This window comes from Acipenser ruthenus, chromosome 7, assembly GCF_902713425.1.
Source record: "Acipenser ruthenus chromosome 7, fAciRut3.2 maternal haplotype, whole genome shotgun sequence".
NCBI classification, from domain to species: domain Eukaryota; kingdom Metazoa; phylum Chordata; class Actinopteri; order Acipenseriformes; family Acipenseridae; genus Acipenser; species Acipenser ruthenus.
Genome location: NC_081195.1, coordinates 30,057,986 through 30,072,842, shown reverse-complemented (window position 1 = coordinate 30,072,842; position 14,857 = coordinate 30,057,986).

Below are 14,857 nucleotides of genomic sequence, written 5' to 3'. Positions count from 1 at the left end.
GGCAACATACCTATTTCATTAATTTATCATAATATATATTATGTGAAAATTAGATAAAGTGATGAAAAATAATTCTTAACTTACCCAAGATTGTGAATCCATTTTTTATTGAAGAAAAAGCTGTAAAAATTGTTATTTTAGAGCAATTTTTAGGAGCAATCTAATGGCCGTCGCACACGTGCTATATCCTGATTTTAAAAGGTGTTGAAGAAAGGAAATACTCGTCATGTGACCAAATGTAAGTCTAATATTAGTTTATTTAGCTTCCTCCCTTAAAAAGAGAGAATTGCATTATGGTTGATGTTGTTTTTGTGTGTGTAAGGGAGCAAAAACTGGTATGTTACTTTGAGGTAACATTTGGCCATAGAGGGTTAACAAAATGCAAAGTGAGTGAACAGAAGAAAAATCTACATCAAATCAATTTTTTTTGTGTGACCACCCTTTGCCTTCAAAACAGCATCAATTCTTCTAGGTACACTTGCACACAGTTTTTGAAGGAACTCGGCAGGTAGGTTGGCCCAAACATCTTGGAGCACTAACCACAGTTCTTCTGTGGATTTAGGCAGCCCCAGTTGCTTCTTTCTCTTCATGTAATCCCAGACAGACTCGATGATGTTGAGATCAGGGCTCTGTGGGGGCCATACCATCACTTCCAGGACTACTTGTTCTTCTTTACACTGAAGATAGTTCTTAATGACTTTCGCTGTATGTTTGGGGTCGTTGTCATGCTGCAGAATAAATTTGGGGCCAATCAGATGCCTCCCTGATGGTATTGCATGATGGATAAGTATCTGCCTGTACTTCTCAGCATTGAGGAGACCATTAATTCTGACCAAATCCCCAACTCCATTTGCAGAAATGCAGCCCCAAACTTTCAAGGAACCTCCACCATGCTTCACTGTTGCCTGCAGACACTCATTCGTGTACCGCTCTCCAGCCCTTCGGTGAACTAACTGCCTTCTGCTACAGCCAAATATTTCAAATTTTGACTCCTCAGTCCAGAGCACCTGCTGCCATTTTTCTGCACCCCAGTTCCTGTGTTTTCGTGCATAGTTGAGTCGCTTGGCCTTGTTTCTACATCGGAGGTATGGCTTTTTGGCCGCAAGTCTTCCATGAAGGCCACTTCTGACCAGACTTCTCCGGACAGTAGATGGGTGTACCAGGGTCCCACTGTTTTCTGCCAATTCTGAGCTGATGGCACTGCTGGACATCTTCCGATTACGAAGGGAAGTAAGCATGATGTGTTTTTCATCTGCTGCAGTAAGTTTCCTTGGCCGACCACTGCGTCTACGGTCCTCAACGTTGCCCGTTTCTTTGTGCTTCTTCAAAAGAGCTTGGACAGCACATCCGGAAACCCCTGTCTGCCTTGAAATTTCTGCCTAGGAGAGACCTTGCTGATGCAGTATAACTACCTTGTGTCTTGTTGCTGTGCTCAGTCTTGCCATGGTGTATGACTTTTGACAGTAAACTGTCTACAGCAACCTCACCTTGTTAGCTGAGTTTGGCTGTTCCTCACCCAGTTTTATTCCTCCTACACAGCTGTTTCTGTTTCAGTTAATGATTGTGTTTCAACCTACATATTGAATTGATGATCATTAGCACCTGTTTGGTATAATTGTTTAATCATACACCTGACTATATGCCTACAAAATCCCTGACTTTGTGCAAGTGTACCTAGAAGAATTGATGCTGTTTTGAAGGCAAAGGGTGGTCACTCCAAATATGGATTTGATTTAGATTTTTCTTCTGTTCACTCACTTTGCATTTAGTTAATTGATAAATATAATCTATTAACATGTCTATTTTTGAAAGCATTCTTACTCTCACAGTACTGTATGTATCTATCTATATATATATATATATATATATAAGTATATAAGTATGGAGAGTACTTCACGAAAGAGTAGTTCAATGAATGGATGAGATGGGAGAGTGTGGAACAACGCAGGATTGGCTGGCAAGACCTATGGTCAATGGAACAGAGCAGGATCAGTTTCCTCATCAGGTCAACATATGATGTTCTCCCATCACCACAGAACCTAAACCTCTGGGTAGGAGAGGATCCCTCATATCCTTTGTGTTCATCACCTGCAACATTAAGGCACATTTTGACAGGATGTAAGGTGGCTCTTAGCCAAGGACGGTTTACTTGGCGCCATGACCAGGTGCTGCGATGTTTGGCCTTAGCATTGGAAGACAAGCGTAACATGACCAATAAGTTGCCACCTGTTCCATCAAAACATTACACACAAAAGACAACATTCCTCCGCCCAGGAGAGCAACCACCAAGAAAAGGTGTTAAAACCAATCCTCGCCCAGGACAACTGGAAGCTGCTAGAGACTGGAATATGCTGGCAGATGTTGGTCAACGGCTTATTTTTCCACCTGAGATTGCCACCACTAACCTTCGACCAGATATTGTCTTGTGGTCTGGATCAGCACGCCTTGTTCACCTGGTAGAGTTAACAGTGCCATGGGAGGATGCTGTAGATGAGGCGTATGAGAGGAAGAAACTGCGGTATGCTCAACTAGCCACTGAAGCGGAACAGCGAGGATGGAGAGTTCGGGTTTACCCAGTGGAAGTGGGTTGTCGAGGATTTGTGGCACACTCTACAACCCGATTTCTCAGAGACGTCGGATTCAGTGGCCAAGAGTTGCGTCGCACAGTGAAGAACTTATCTGAAGCAGCAGAGAGGAGCAGCAACTGGCTGTGGTTGAGACGGAAAGATTCTGGCTGGGGACAGGTAAGTAAGCTGGGCTGAGTTGAGTGGGGGACGGTGGGGGGTGATGCTGGGACGCCAGAATCACCGTCGAGCCCTCTTGAGGTGTCGTGGGCTAGTCGACGAAACACTGAGGATGGAAGGTGCCCACTTGAAAACCCCAGAGATGTACCCTACTTAGCTCAATCCAGACGGTTGTCATGCTGATGCGCTGGGGAGGCCGCACTTTGGTTGATCCCCGGAGCCAGCATCGCAGCCGTTGTGTGTGCTGATGCGCCAGGGAGGCAAAATAAGCTGATCCCTGGAGCCAGCATTACACTTCAGCCATTAACACCAGACAGAAGGATATCTACATCATCATATGGAAGGAAACGTAAATGGAGGGAGACACATATGGATCACATTAGTTTACTGTAAAGCTACGTCTTAGTTGGTGCTTATCTTGGCGAGAGCCGAGTTCAAATCAGCATGAAGTTTTAACATCTACTCTCGTGTAATGGAAATCATGAAGATCTGGATACGTCCAGTGACTGCTGTGAATAGTGCAGCTGGCAACAAGGGAAAGACCTTGTGACAGCCTGGAGAGACAGCTGACAGGAGGAAAGAGACCCCATTGGGGCTGGTAAGGGTTAGCTACCCTTGTCGGCAGTATCCAGCTCTGTGTTTACAGGATGCTGGAGACACCCGCCCAAGGCTTCTAAGAAATTAAAGAGAAAAATACCCCTAGAGTCTGCGAGAGCGGGGGCGGAAGATGACTCAACGTTGGACAACACGGTTAACGACTTAGGAACGGAAACGGATATGAGTATGGAGAGTACTTCACAAAAGACTAGTTCAAGATCTGCAGTTAACAAAGACATGGAACTCCAGGTTTGTGTCTGCGGCTGGAGCAAGGCGACAACGGTCAGGGGTTTGAAGATTCATCAAGGGAGAATGAAATGCTTGAGGGAGAAGGGACAAGGGCCTCGCATTGATCAGTACTTCTTACGAAGTCAGTCAAGTCAGTCGAATGAAATCCAGCGACAGGAAGCAAACCACAGTTCGCAGGATATCAGCACCCCTGTCATAGATGTGAGGAGGATTTGCATGGACACAGTTAGTGATGAACCTAATGATCCTTGTGAACCCGGTCAGACAAACCAGCATAAGAGAGAAAAGAACCTCAACGGGCACAAGCCTGGAGTTAAATGGCCAAGAGCTTGTGAGAAAACTGCATGGGACACAGTAAACACAGATCTCTGCGTTGCATTGGAAAGATTAAGTGGAACAGTTGAAAAGAAGCTGGATAAATTTGGGGACATCATCTACGCATATGGAAGCGAGAGGTTTGGAGTTGAAAAAAGGAAGGAAAAAGTACAAACTATTCCTGGAAAGTCTAGACGGCAGCAGGAGATTGAACGCTTAGTTAGAGAAAGGAGACAGCTGAGGAACCAATGGAGAAGAGCAGAACAAAGTCAGAAGGAGGGACTCAATCTCTTACAAAGGGTCATAAAAGATAAGCTTGCAACATTGCGCAGAGCTGAGCGCCTACGGAAACGCTACAAAAAGAAGGAGCGTGCGAGAGCGAACTTTTATAAAGACCCATTCAAATTTGTAAAGAAGTTATTCACCAGTGAGAAGAATGGCACACTAAAAGCATCTAAGGTTGAGCTGGAGAGATATTTGGAGGAAACACATACAGATTCAAAAAGGCAGGAACCTATGTCAGTTCCGTCAGGCATCCCACCTATCAATCCACCAGAATACCAAATGGAGGACTGTGCACCTAAGTGGAAAGAAATAGAGCAAGCTGTGAAAAAAGCAAGGGCTTCATCATCTCCAGGGCCTAATGGAGTTCCGTACAGAGTGTACAAGAGTGCTTCAGGAGTTCTACGAATTCTGTGGAAATTGATGAAAGTGGCATGGGAAAAACAGGTTGTACCAAGAGCATGGCGCCGAGCAGGTGGAGTCTTTATACCTAAAGAAAAAGATTCTACAAGCATCAGTCAGTTTCGTCCCATTTCCCTATTAAACGTAGAAGGCAAGATTTTCTTCAGCATTATTGCTCAGAGATTGTCAGCTTACCTATTAAAGAACTGCTTCATTAACACTTCAATACAAAAAGCGGGCATTCCAGGTTTCCCAGGTTGCTTAGAACACATCAATGTGATCTGGCAACAAATTCAATCAGCTAAAAAGGAGAGGAAGGAGCTCCATGTGACATTCCTGGATTTGGCTAATGCATATGGTTCAGTGCCACATGAACTACTTTGGGCAGCATTTGATTTTTTCAGTGTACCGATGACAATAACAAATTTAGTGAAAGCCTATTTTGGAGATTTGCAATTCAGTTTTTCAACTTCAGAATTCAGCACTACATGGCAATGCCTAGAGGTTGGAATAATGGCAGGATGCACCATTTCTCCACTGGCTTTTACCATGGCAATGGAAGTAATCATTAGGGCATCAAAATGGGTAGTAGGAGGAGAGCGCTTGGCTTCTGGAATGCGACTACCACCAATTCGAGCATACATGGATGACATGACAACCATGACTACAACAGTAGCCTGCACTAATCGATTATTGGGCAAATTAACCAATAACATTGAATGGGCACGAATGCAATTCAAGCCCACTAAATCAAGGAGCATCTCTATAATTAAAGGCAAAGTAGTAGATAAAACATTCTTCATTAATGGTGAGGCAATACCAACAGTGTCTGAGAAGCCAGTGAAGAGTCTTGGGAGATGGTACGACGGGGATCTAAAGGACACAGTTCGTGTGGGAGAAGTTAGACAACAAGCAGTGGAAGGGTTGAAGAGCATAGACAGCTGCGCTCTACCAGGTAAACTAAAACTCTGGTGCTTTCAGTTTGGTCTACTGCCGAGGTTGCTGTGGCCACTGACCGTGTACGAGGTTTCTTTGACAACAGTAGAGAAGCTGGAAGCTTTAATCAGTTCATACATCAGGAAATGGTTGGGAGTTCCACGCTGCCTCAGCAGAGTGGGACTTTATGGTAAAGGAATACTGCAGCTACCAGTCTCTGCTCTAACCGAGGAGTTTAAGTGCGCCAAGGTCAGACTGGAAATGACACTAGTAGAGTCACGCGATAAATGCGTAAGGGAGGCAGCACCTGTGTTGAAAACTGGAAGAAAGTGGGCGGCAAAGAAAGCTGTGGAAGATGCAAAGGCTGCCCTTCGAATTGGTGATATCATGGGGCAAGTTCAGCATGGAAGAGGGGGTCTTGGTTTCAGTTCAACTCCTCCTACATGGCACAAGGTGGCCCCAGCTCAAAGGAGGAAGCTGGTAGTCAACGAGGTGCAAAAGCAGGAGGAGAGGATGAGGTGTATAAAGGCCATTTCCCAGGCCAAACAGGGAGAATGGATGAGATGGGAGAGTGTGGAACAACGCAGGATTGGCTGGCAAGACCTATGGTCAATGGAACAGAGCAGGATCAGTTTCCTCATCAGGTCAACATATGATGTTCTCCCATCACCACAGAACCTAAACCTCTGGGTAGGAGCGGATCCCTCATGTCCTTTGTGTTCATCACCTGCAACATTAAGGCACATTTTGACAGGATGTAAGGTGGCTCTTAGCCAAGGACGGTTTACTTGGCGCCATGACCAGGTGCTGCGATGTTTGGCCTTAGCATTGGAAGACAAGCGTAACATGACCAATAAGTTGCCACCTGTTCCATCAAAACATTACACACAAAAGACAACATTCCTCCGCCCAGGAGAGCAACCACCAAGAAAAGGTGTTAAAACCAATCCTCGCCCAGGACAACTGGAAGCTGCTAGAGACTGGAATATGCTGGCAGATGTTGGTCAACGGCTTATTTTTCCACCTGAGATTGCCACCACTAACCTTCGACCAGATATTGTCTTGTGGTCTGGATCAGCACGCCTTGTTCACCTGGTAGAGTTAACAGTGCCATGGGAGGATGCTGTAGATGAGGCGTATGAGAGGAAGAAACTGCGGTATGCTCAACTAGCCACTGAAGCGGAACAGCGAGGATGGAGAGTTCGGGTTTACCCAGTGGAAGTGGGTTGTCGAGGATTTGTGGCACACTCTACAACCCGGTTTCTCAGAGACGTCGGATTCAGTGGCCAAGAGTTGCGTCGCACAGTGAAGAACTTATCTGAAGCAGCAGAGAGGAGCAGCAACTGGCTGTGGTTGAGACGGAAAGATTCTGGCTTGGGACAGGTAAGTAAGCTGGGCTGAGTTGAGTGGGGGACGGTGGGGGGTGATGCTGGGACGCCAGAATCACCGTCGAGCCCTCTTGAGGTGTCGTGGGCTAGTCGACGAAACACTGAGGATGGAAGGTGCCCACTTGAAAACCCCAGAGATGTACCCTACTTAGCTCAATCCAGACGGTTGTCATGCTGATGCGCTGGGGAGGCCGCACTTTGGTTGATCCCCGGAGCCAGCATCGCAGCCGTTGTGTGTGCTGATGCGCCAGGGAGGCAAAATAAGCTGATCCCTGGAGCCAGCATTACACTTCAGCCATTAACACCAGACAGAAGGATATCTACATCATCATATGGAAGGAAACGTAAATGGAGGGAGACACATATGGATCACATTAGTTTACTGTAAAGCTACGTCTTAGTTGGTGCTTATCTTGGCGAGAGCCGAGTTCAAATCAGCATGAAGTTTTAACATCTACTCTCGTGTAATGGAAATCAAGATCTGCAGTTAGCAAAGACATGGAACTCCAGGTTTGTGTCTGCGGCTGGAGCAAGGCGACAACGGTCAGGGGTTTGAAGATTCATCAAGGGAGAATGAAATGCTTGTGGGAGAAATGACAAGGGCCTTGCATTGATCAGTACTTCTTACAAAGTCAGTCAAGTCAGTCGAATGAAATGCAAAGTTTGCAGCATATCAGCACCCCTGTCATAGACGTGAGGAGGACTTGCATGGACACAGTTAGTGATGAACCCAATGATCCTTGTGAACCCGGTCAGATAAACCAGCTTAAGAGAGAAAAGAACCTCGGGGGGGGGGGTTGAAGTGCCGGCACAGGCGCGCAGGATTTATTAACACAAACAGAAAAGAAAGTAAAGGTGGTCATGTGACGTTACCAGCGATGGTAACGCACAAAGGACATATACAGCAAGCTGTACAAAAGGCAAAATTAAACACAGTACAAAAACTACAAATAAAAGGTGCCCCAGAGGGCGAGCGCTATCCTTAAAACGAGGCGTCCCGCTCCAGGAACCAGCTACACTATGTAACCCTCGCTATACATCACATGGGATCACAATCAGGGGTTTCGCTGTCGCTCGTCACTCTCGTAATTTGAAATGTTTTTTTAAAGTGACGACAAAAAAAAAGTGGAATTGTCACTAGTGACAATCGTTTGTGTTTGTACAAAAAGAAAAATCCCTTTTGTTAAAGTCACACACAACGTCTCGTTCTTCAAAAGAAGGGATCTCTAAACCATAGAGTCACTGCTGCTGATCAGAGCAGCGCCTCAGCCTCATCGATTGATTGGGTGCGTTCATGACACACAGACTTTCGTCATTCTGCGCAGAATCTGCACAGAATCGGAGCAAGTAGCCAATGAATTTTCAGAATCTTTGCAGAATCTGCGCAGACTTAGTAAAGTCTGCCTCTCGTGAACGCACCCATTTACTCTGCAACGTTCTCATCCCGTGGTAGATGATGTAAATGCAGTCAGCCATTCAGCGCCTCAGTTTCATGTTGCGTGTCAGTTACAATGGTAACCCAGACCGCTTTGTGAGGCTGTACTCGGTGCTGCTGTAGTGTTCAGCCTCACATCATTCTTTGCAACCTGACAGCTTCTGCTGCTGCGCTTTCACGACTACAGAAAGCTCTGCTCAAACCTTTGCATCCGCAGGAGGTATGACACAGGCCCGGTTTTTGGGATGGAACCGCATAACAGTCTCGCGTTTTGATTGGTCCATGTCTGTCACATGAATATGTCGTCACACGAGTGGAAAAGCTTGCAGACAATTTTAACATTGTGATCAGAGAGAGAGAGAGAGAGAGAGGGTTCTTTTCCGACCTATGACGGAAGTCTGCGTGAGATGGCGGCTGCAAGGTTTGTGAGTGGTGGCGTTTTGGTGAAACGATACAGATGCAAAGTAAACACGGACGGCATGGGACTGAGAGGACTTTGGATGGATTAAGAAAGGAAAAGGAGTGTTTGCGGAAGAAAATCGAGGAGGGACAGGTTAGGAGGGGAGGGGCTTGACTTTGGATTAAGAAAAATGACGGAGAAAAGGAGTAAAGGAGAGGAAGAAATGGAAAGTATAAATATGGGAAGTAAAAGAAAAAATGCTTTAGGTGGTGAAAGGGAAGAAGGTTGGCATGAGTCAGGAAAGAAAAACAAAAGGGAAAGTAAGGAAGGTGAAGACAACAAAGAAGAGTTAGGGGTGATTATAAAATCAAAAATAAAAGAGAACAATTTTAGCAATGTTAACCCGTTAAAAATAGCTGAATGGATTCAGGTGGCTGTAGGGAGAGTAAAGGCTGTGAAAAGAGTAAATGGTGGAGGTTTATTAATTGAGTGTATGAGTAAGACTCAGAGGAAAAAAATGCTGGGGTTAGAGGAGCTAGGCCAAATCCCGATTGAGAGTTACATGAGGCAGGAAAAGAAAATATGTAAAGGAGTGATATATGGGTGATGATGGATATTACTGTAGAGGAGTTAGAGGAGGAGCTGGAAAAGGATCAGGTGGTAGAGGTAAGGCGTATTGGGAAAAGGGATGAAAAGGGGGAGGTTCAATCTACAACAGTAGTATTAACGTTTGAGCTAGAGAATATGTCAGAAGTGAATAGATAATGGGGATAAGAATTTTTCAATGGAATGCGCAAAGTTTAATAGCAAATGGGCAAGAATTTAAAAAATGTATAGTTGATTTTAAGCTAACAGATATTTTCTGTATTCAAGAGACGTGGTTGATTCCAAAACTAAATTTTAAAGTACCAGGATATATAATTATAAGGAAAGATCAAAAGGAAGGTAGAGGTGGAGGAGTATGCATAGGAATAAAGGAGAATATTGTGTTTTCTGAAATTATTATTGTTTCCGAGTTGGAGATAGTGGGGGTACAAATTAATGTGGAGGATGGTGTGATAAGCGTTATGAATATGTATAACCCTCGTAAGGAATTAGATAAGGAAGAAATAGTTAATATTACTGAACATATGAGGGGTGGGAAGATTATTTGTGGAGATTTTCATAGCCGTAATACATTATGGGGAAGTAAGATAAATGATAGAAATGGAATGGTGATTGAAGAAATAATAGAAGATTTAAATTTGGTGGTTTTAAATTCTGGGGAAGGAACAAGGTATGATGTAAATACTGGGAAAAGCTCAGCTCTAGATTTATCTATTGTATCAGCGCAGTTGGGAGTAAGAGTGGATTGGAAGATGTTAGTGGATGAAGAAATGGGAATTAATCATTTCCCTATAATTCTTACGATAGATGGGAAGACTAAGATTGACGAGCAGGTGCAAGAAGAGAGATGGGACTATAAAAAAGCAAACTGGGAAAAATTTCAAAACATATGTAATAATAATATAGAGGGAAATATAATACATGATGATGTAAATATTTTTAATGAGGGGATAGTAAAGGCTATTATGCAAGCAGCAAAGGGAGCTATTCCAATGAGGAAAACTAAGAAGGGGGCTAAACCAGCGGTACCTTGGTGGAATGAAGAGTGTTCCAGATTGATTAAAGAAAGGAAAGCTTGTCTGAGAAAAAAAACTATGTTAGCTGATGACTTAATTAAGTTTAAAAAATCAAAAGCAATGGCTCAAAGGGTTATTAGGAATAGGAAAAAAGAATATTGGCAGGATTATTGCACTAAAATAAGTTATGATTCTAGTATAAAAGATGTGTGGAATAAAATTAAGGCAATGGCAATTATTTCCGTTAAAGCAGGATGGAATAATTATAACGGATGATGAGAAGAAAGCCTCTATGCTGGGGTTAGCATTTGCTAAGGTGGGGCAAGATGAGAATTATAATAAAGAATTTTTAGAAAAGAGGGGACAATTTTGTATAAATAATTCAGTAATATTGGAAGATAGGGAAGATGTCAAAACAAAAATAAATGTTCCATTTTCAATAGGTGAAGTGAAAGCAGCGATTGAAAAAGGCAAGAATACCTCACCAGGTGAAGATAAGATTTCTAATATTATGTATAAAATGTTACCAGATAGAAGTTTAGAAATATTATTAAAACTTTATAATAAAGTGTGGGAGTTGGGGGTGTTACCCTTTAGAATGGAAGAATGCTGTCATCATTCCTATAAGTAAGACAGGAAAGGACCCGGGTGAAGTGGGATCTTATCGACCAATAGCATTGACGGCTACTATATGTAAAATTATGGAAAGGATGGTGTGTGAGAGAATGTGGTATTTTCTGGAATCTAAAAAATTATTGAGTGGCTTTCATAAAAATAGGCTGACGACTGATCAGTTGGTTAGATTGTCTACTGAAGTCAAGGAGGCATTAAGTGAGAATGAGGTGGTTGGGGCAGTTTTTATTGACATAGAAAAAAAAAGCGTATGATATGGTCTGGAAAGAAGGTTTAATATACAAAATAGCATCATTGGGGATAAAAGGGAGGACTTTATGGTGGATCAGAGAGTTTTTGAAGGAACGAGGATTCAAAGTTAAAATTAAGGGGAAGTTCTCTGAAAGATTTGAGATGCAAAATGGAGCTCCTCAAGGAAGTGTTATTAGCCCTTTGCTATTTAATATAATGATAAATGATCTAGCTGATGATATTTTAGTAGGATCAAAAGTAGCTGTAGGTCTGTTTGCTGATGATGGGGTTATTTATAAAAGGAATAAACATATTGAAACAGTTAGGAGGGAATTGCAGGAGGCATTGAATAATCTGGAAAAATGGTCAAATAAATGGGGCTTTAAAATATCAGTAACAAAAACAGAGGTGCTATTATTTTCACGAAGAAGAGAGCAGGGGAAGTTAAATTTATTATACCAAGATAAGATTCTTAAAGAGGTGGAGGAATTTAAATACTTGGGAGTGTGGTTTGATAAAAAAAATTAACTTGGGGAAAACAAATGAATTCTATAATAGATAAATGTAAAGGAAGGATGAATATTCTAAGAAGTATTTCAGGGACGAGTTGGGGAGCAAATAAAACTTGTATGATGATGATATACAGAGGGTTAATTAGGAGTGTAATAGATTATGGAAGTCAGATTCTAGTGGGAACTTGTAAAAGTAAGATGGAAAAATTGGATAATTTGCAAGCTAAAGCAATAATGGTATGTATAGGAGCTGTGAAATCTGCTCCAATAAATGCTATGCAGGTTTTAGTAAATGAGATGCCATTGGAACTAAGGAGGAAATGGTTAAGTATAAAATATTGGATAAAGGCTAACTCTATGCATCCAGAATTTCCTCCTCGAAAAAGCATGGAAGATATAAAAAGGAGAGGTGGGAAACAAATGGAGGCACGTTGGGGTATTGGATGCAAAAATGGATAGAATGTTAATATAAATGTGTTTCCGGAATGGATGATGGAAAAACCAAACTGTTGTATAAAATTGAGTGAGCAAGTGAAGAAAGGAGGAGAAAAAATGGAACTGAAAAGAAAGTCAAGCTTTTGTAGAGGAGAAGAGTGTGGAGGCATTATGTATACAGTGCCTTGCGAAAGTATTCGGCCCCCTTGAACTTTGCGACCTTTTGCCACATTTCAGGCTTCAAACATAAAGATATGAAACTGTAATTTTTTGTGAAGAATCAACAACAAGTGGGACACAATCATGAAGTGGAACGAAATTTATTGGATATTTCAAACTTTTTTAACAAATAAAAAACTGAAAAATTGGGCGTGCAAAATTATTCAGCCCCCTTAAGTTAATACTTTGTAGCGCCACCTTTTGCTGCGATTACAGCTGTAAGTCGCTTGGGGTATGTCTCTATCAGTTTTGCACATCGAGAGACTGAAATTTTTGCCCATTCCTCCTTGCAAAACAGCTCGAGCTCAGTGAGGTTGGATGGAGAGCATTTGTGAACAGCAGTTTTCAGTTCTTTCCACAGATTCTCGATTGGATTCAGGTCTGGACTTTGACTTGGCCATTCTAACACCTGGATATGTTTATTTGTGAACCATTCCATTGTAGATTTTGCTTTATGTTTTGGATCATTGTCTTGTTGGAAGACAAATCTCCGTCCCAGTCTCAGGTCTTTTGCAGACTCCATCAGGTTTTCTTCCAGAATGGTCCTGTATTTGGCTCCATCCATCTTCCCATCAATTTTAACCATCTTCCCTGTCCCTGCTGAAGAAAAGCAGGCCCAAACCATGATGCTGCCACCACCATGTTTGACAGTGGGGATGGTGTGTTCAGGGTGATGAGCTGTGTTGCTTTTACGCCAAACATAATGTTTTGCATTGTTGCCAAAAAGTTCGATTTTGGTTTCATCTGACCAGAGCACCTTCTTCCACATGTTTGGTGTGTCTCCCAGGTGGCTTGTGGCAAACTGTAAACGACACTTTTTATGGATATCTTTAAGAAATGGCTTTCTTCTTGCCACTCTTCCATAAAGGCCAGATTTGTGCAGTATACGACTGATTGTTGTCCTATGGACAGAGTCTCCCACCTCAGCTGTAGATCTCTGCAGTTCATCCAGAGTGATCATGGGCCTCTTGGCTGCATCTCTGATCAGTCTTCTCCTTGTATGAGCTGAAAGTTTAGAGGGACGGCCAGGTCTTGGTAGATTTGCAGTGGTCTGATACTCCTTCCATTTCAATATTATCGCTTGCACAGTGCTCCTTGGGATGTTTAAAGCTTGGGAAATCTTTTTGTATCCAAATCCGGCTTTAAACTTCTCCACAACAGTATCTCGGCCCTGCCTGGTGTGTTCCTTGTTCTTCATGATGCTCTCTGCGCTTTAAACGGACCTCTGAGACTATCACAGTGCAGGTGCATTTATACGGAGACTTGATTACACACAGGTGGATTCTATTTATCATCATTAGTCATTTAGGTCAACATTGGATCATTCAGAGATCCTCACTGAACTTCTGGAGAGAGTTTGCTGCACTGAAAGTAAAGGGGCTGAATAATTTTGCACGCCCAATTTTTCAGTTTTTTATTTGTTAAAAAAGTTTGAAATATCCAATAAATTTCGTTCCACTTCATGATTGTGTCCCACTTGTTGTTGATTCTTCACAAAAAATTACAGTTTCATATCTTTATGTTTGAAGCCTGAAATGTGGCAAAAGGTCGCAAAGTTCAAGGGGGCCGAATACTTTCGCAAGGCACTGTATATACAGATGGATCCAAGGATCCAAAAACAGGAAGAGTGGCAATAGCATATTATATCCCAGAATTAGATGTCTGTAAAATAGCGATGATATCTGACCATTTATCGGTATTTGTTGCAGAAATGGTAGCTATACTATTTGCAATAGTTAAAATAGCTGAAATAAAGCCTAAAAAAGCGGTCATATTTTCAGATTCATTAAGTGGTCTTATTGTATTAAAAGGGGAGTTTAGTGATAGAAGAGATATCATGGTTGAAATAATGCAACAATATAAGGAATGCACAATTATGGGGATCGAAGTGATTTTAGTTTGGATTCCTGGTCACTCTGGCATTCTGGGCAACGTGATGGTAGATCTGGCAGCAAAAAATTGGTTAAGAAGAGAGGAAATTGATGTGGTGATTCCTTTGGGATCACAGGAAATGGTAGATTTTGTGAAAAAAAATGATAGTAAAAGAATGGCAGGAGAGATGGGATGAAAGCATAAAAGGAAGGTTTTATTATAATATCCAGAAAGAGGTGAACAACAGTTGGGTAAATACAGTTGGGAAGGAAAGAGGAAAAAGCATTGGATAGGTTAAGGATTGGGCATAGTTCTTTAAATGAACATCTTTTAAGACTGGGGAAGCATGAAGATGGAAAGTGTGAAAAATGTAAAGTAGTAGAAACAGTAGAACATTATTTGTTAAAGTGTGAGAAATATGAGGAGCAGAGAAGGGAAATGGAGGTATATGAAGTCAATATAAAGAACTTGCTGGGAAAAGGGAAAGAGGAAGGGAGACTGAATAGAGAAAGGATACTGACGAAATATATAAAGGAAACAGGAAAAGAAGAGAAGTTATAATAAATAAAGATGACAGAAAGATAA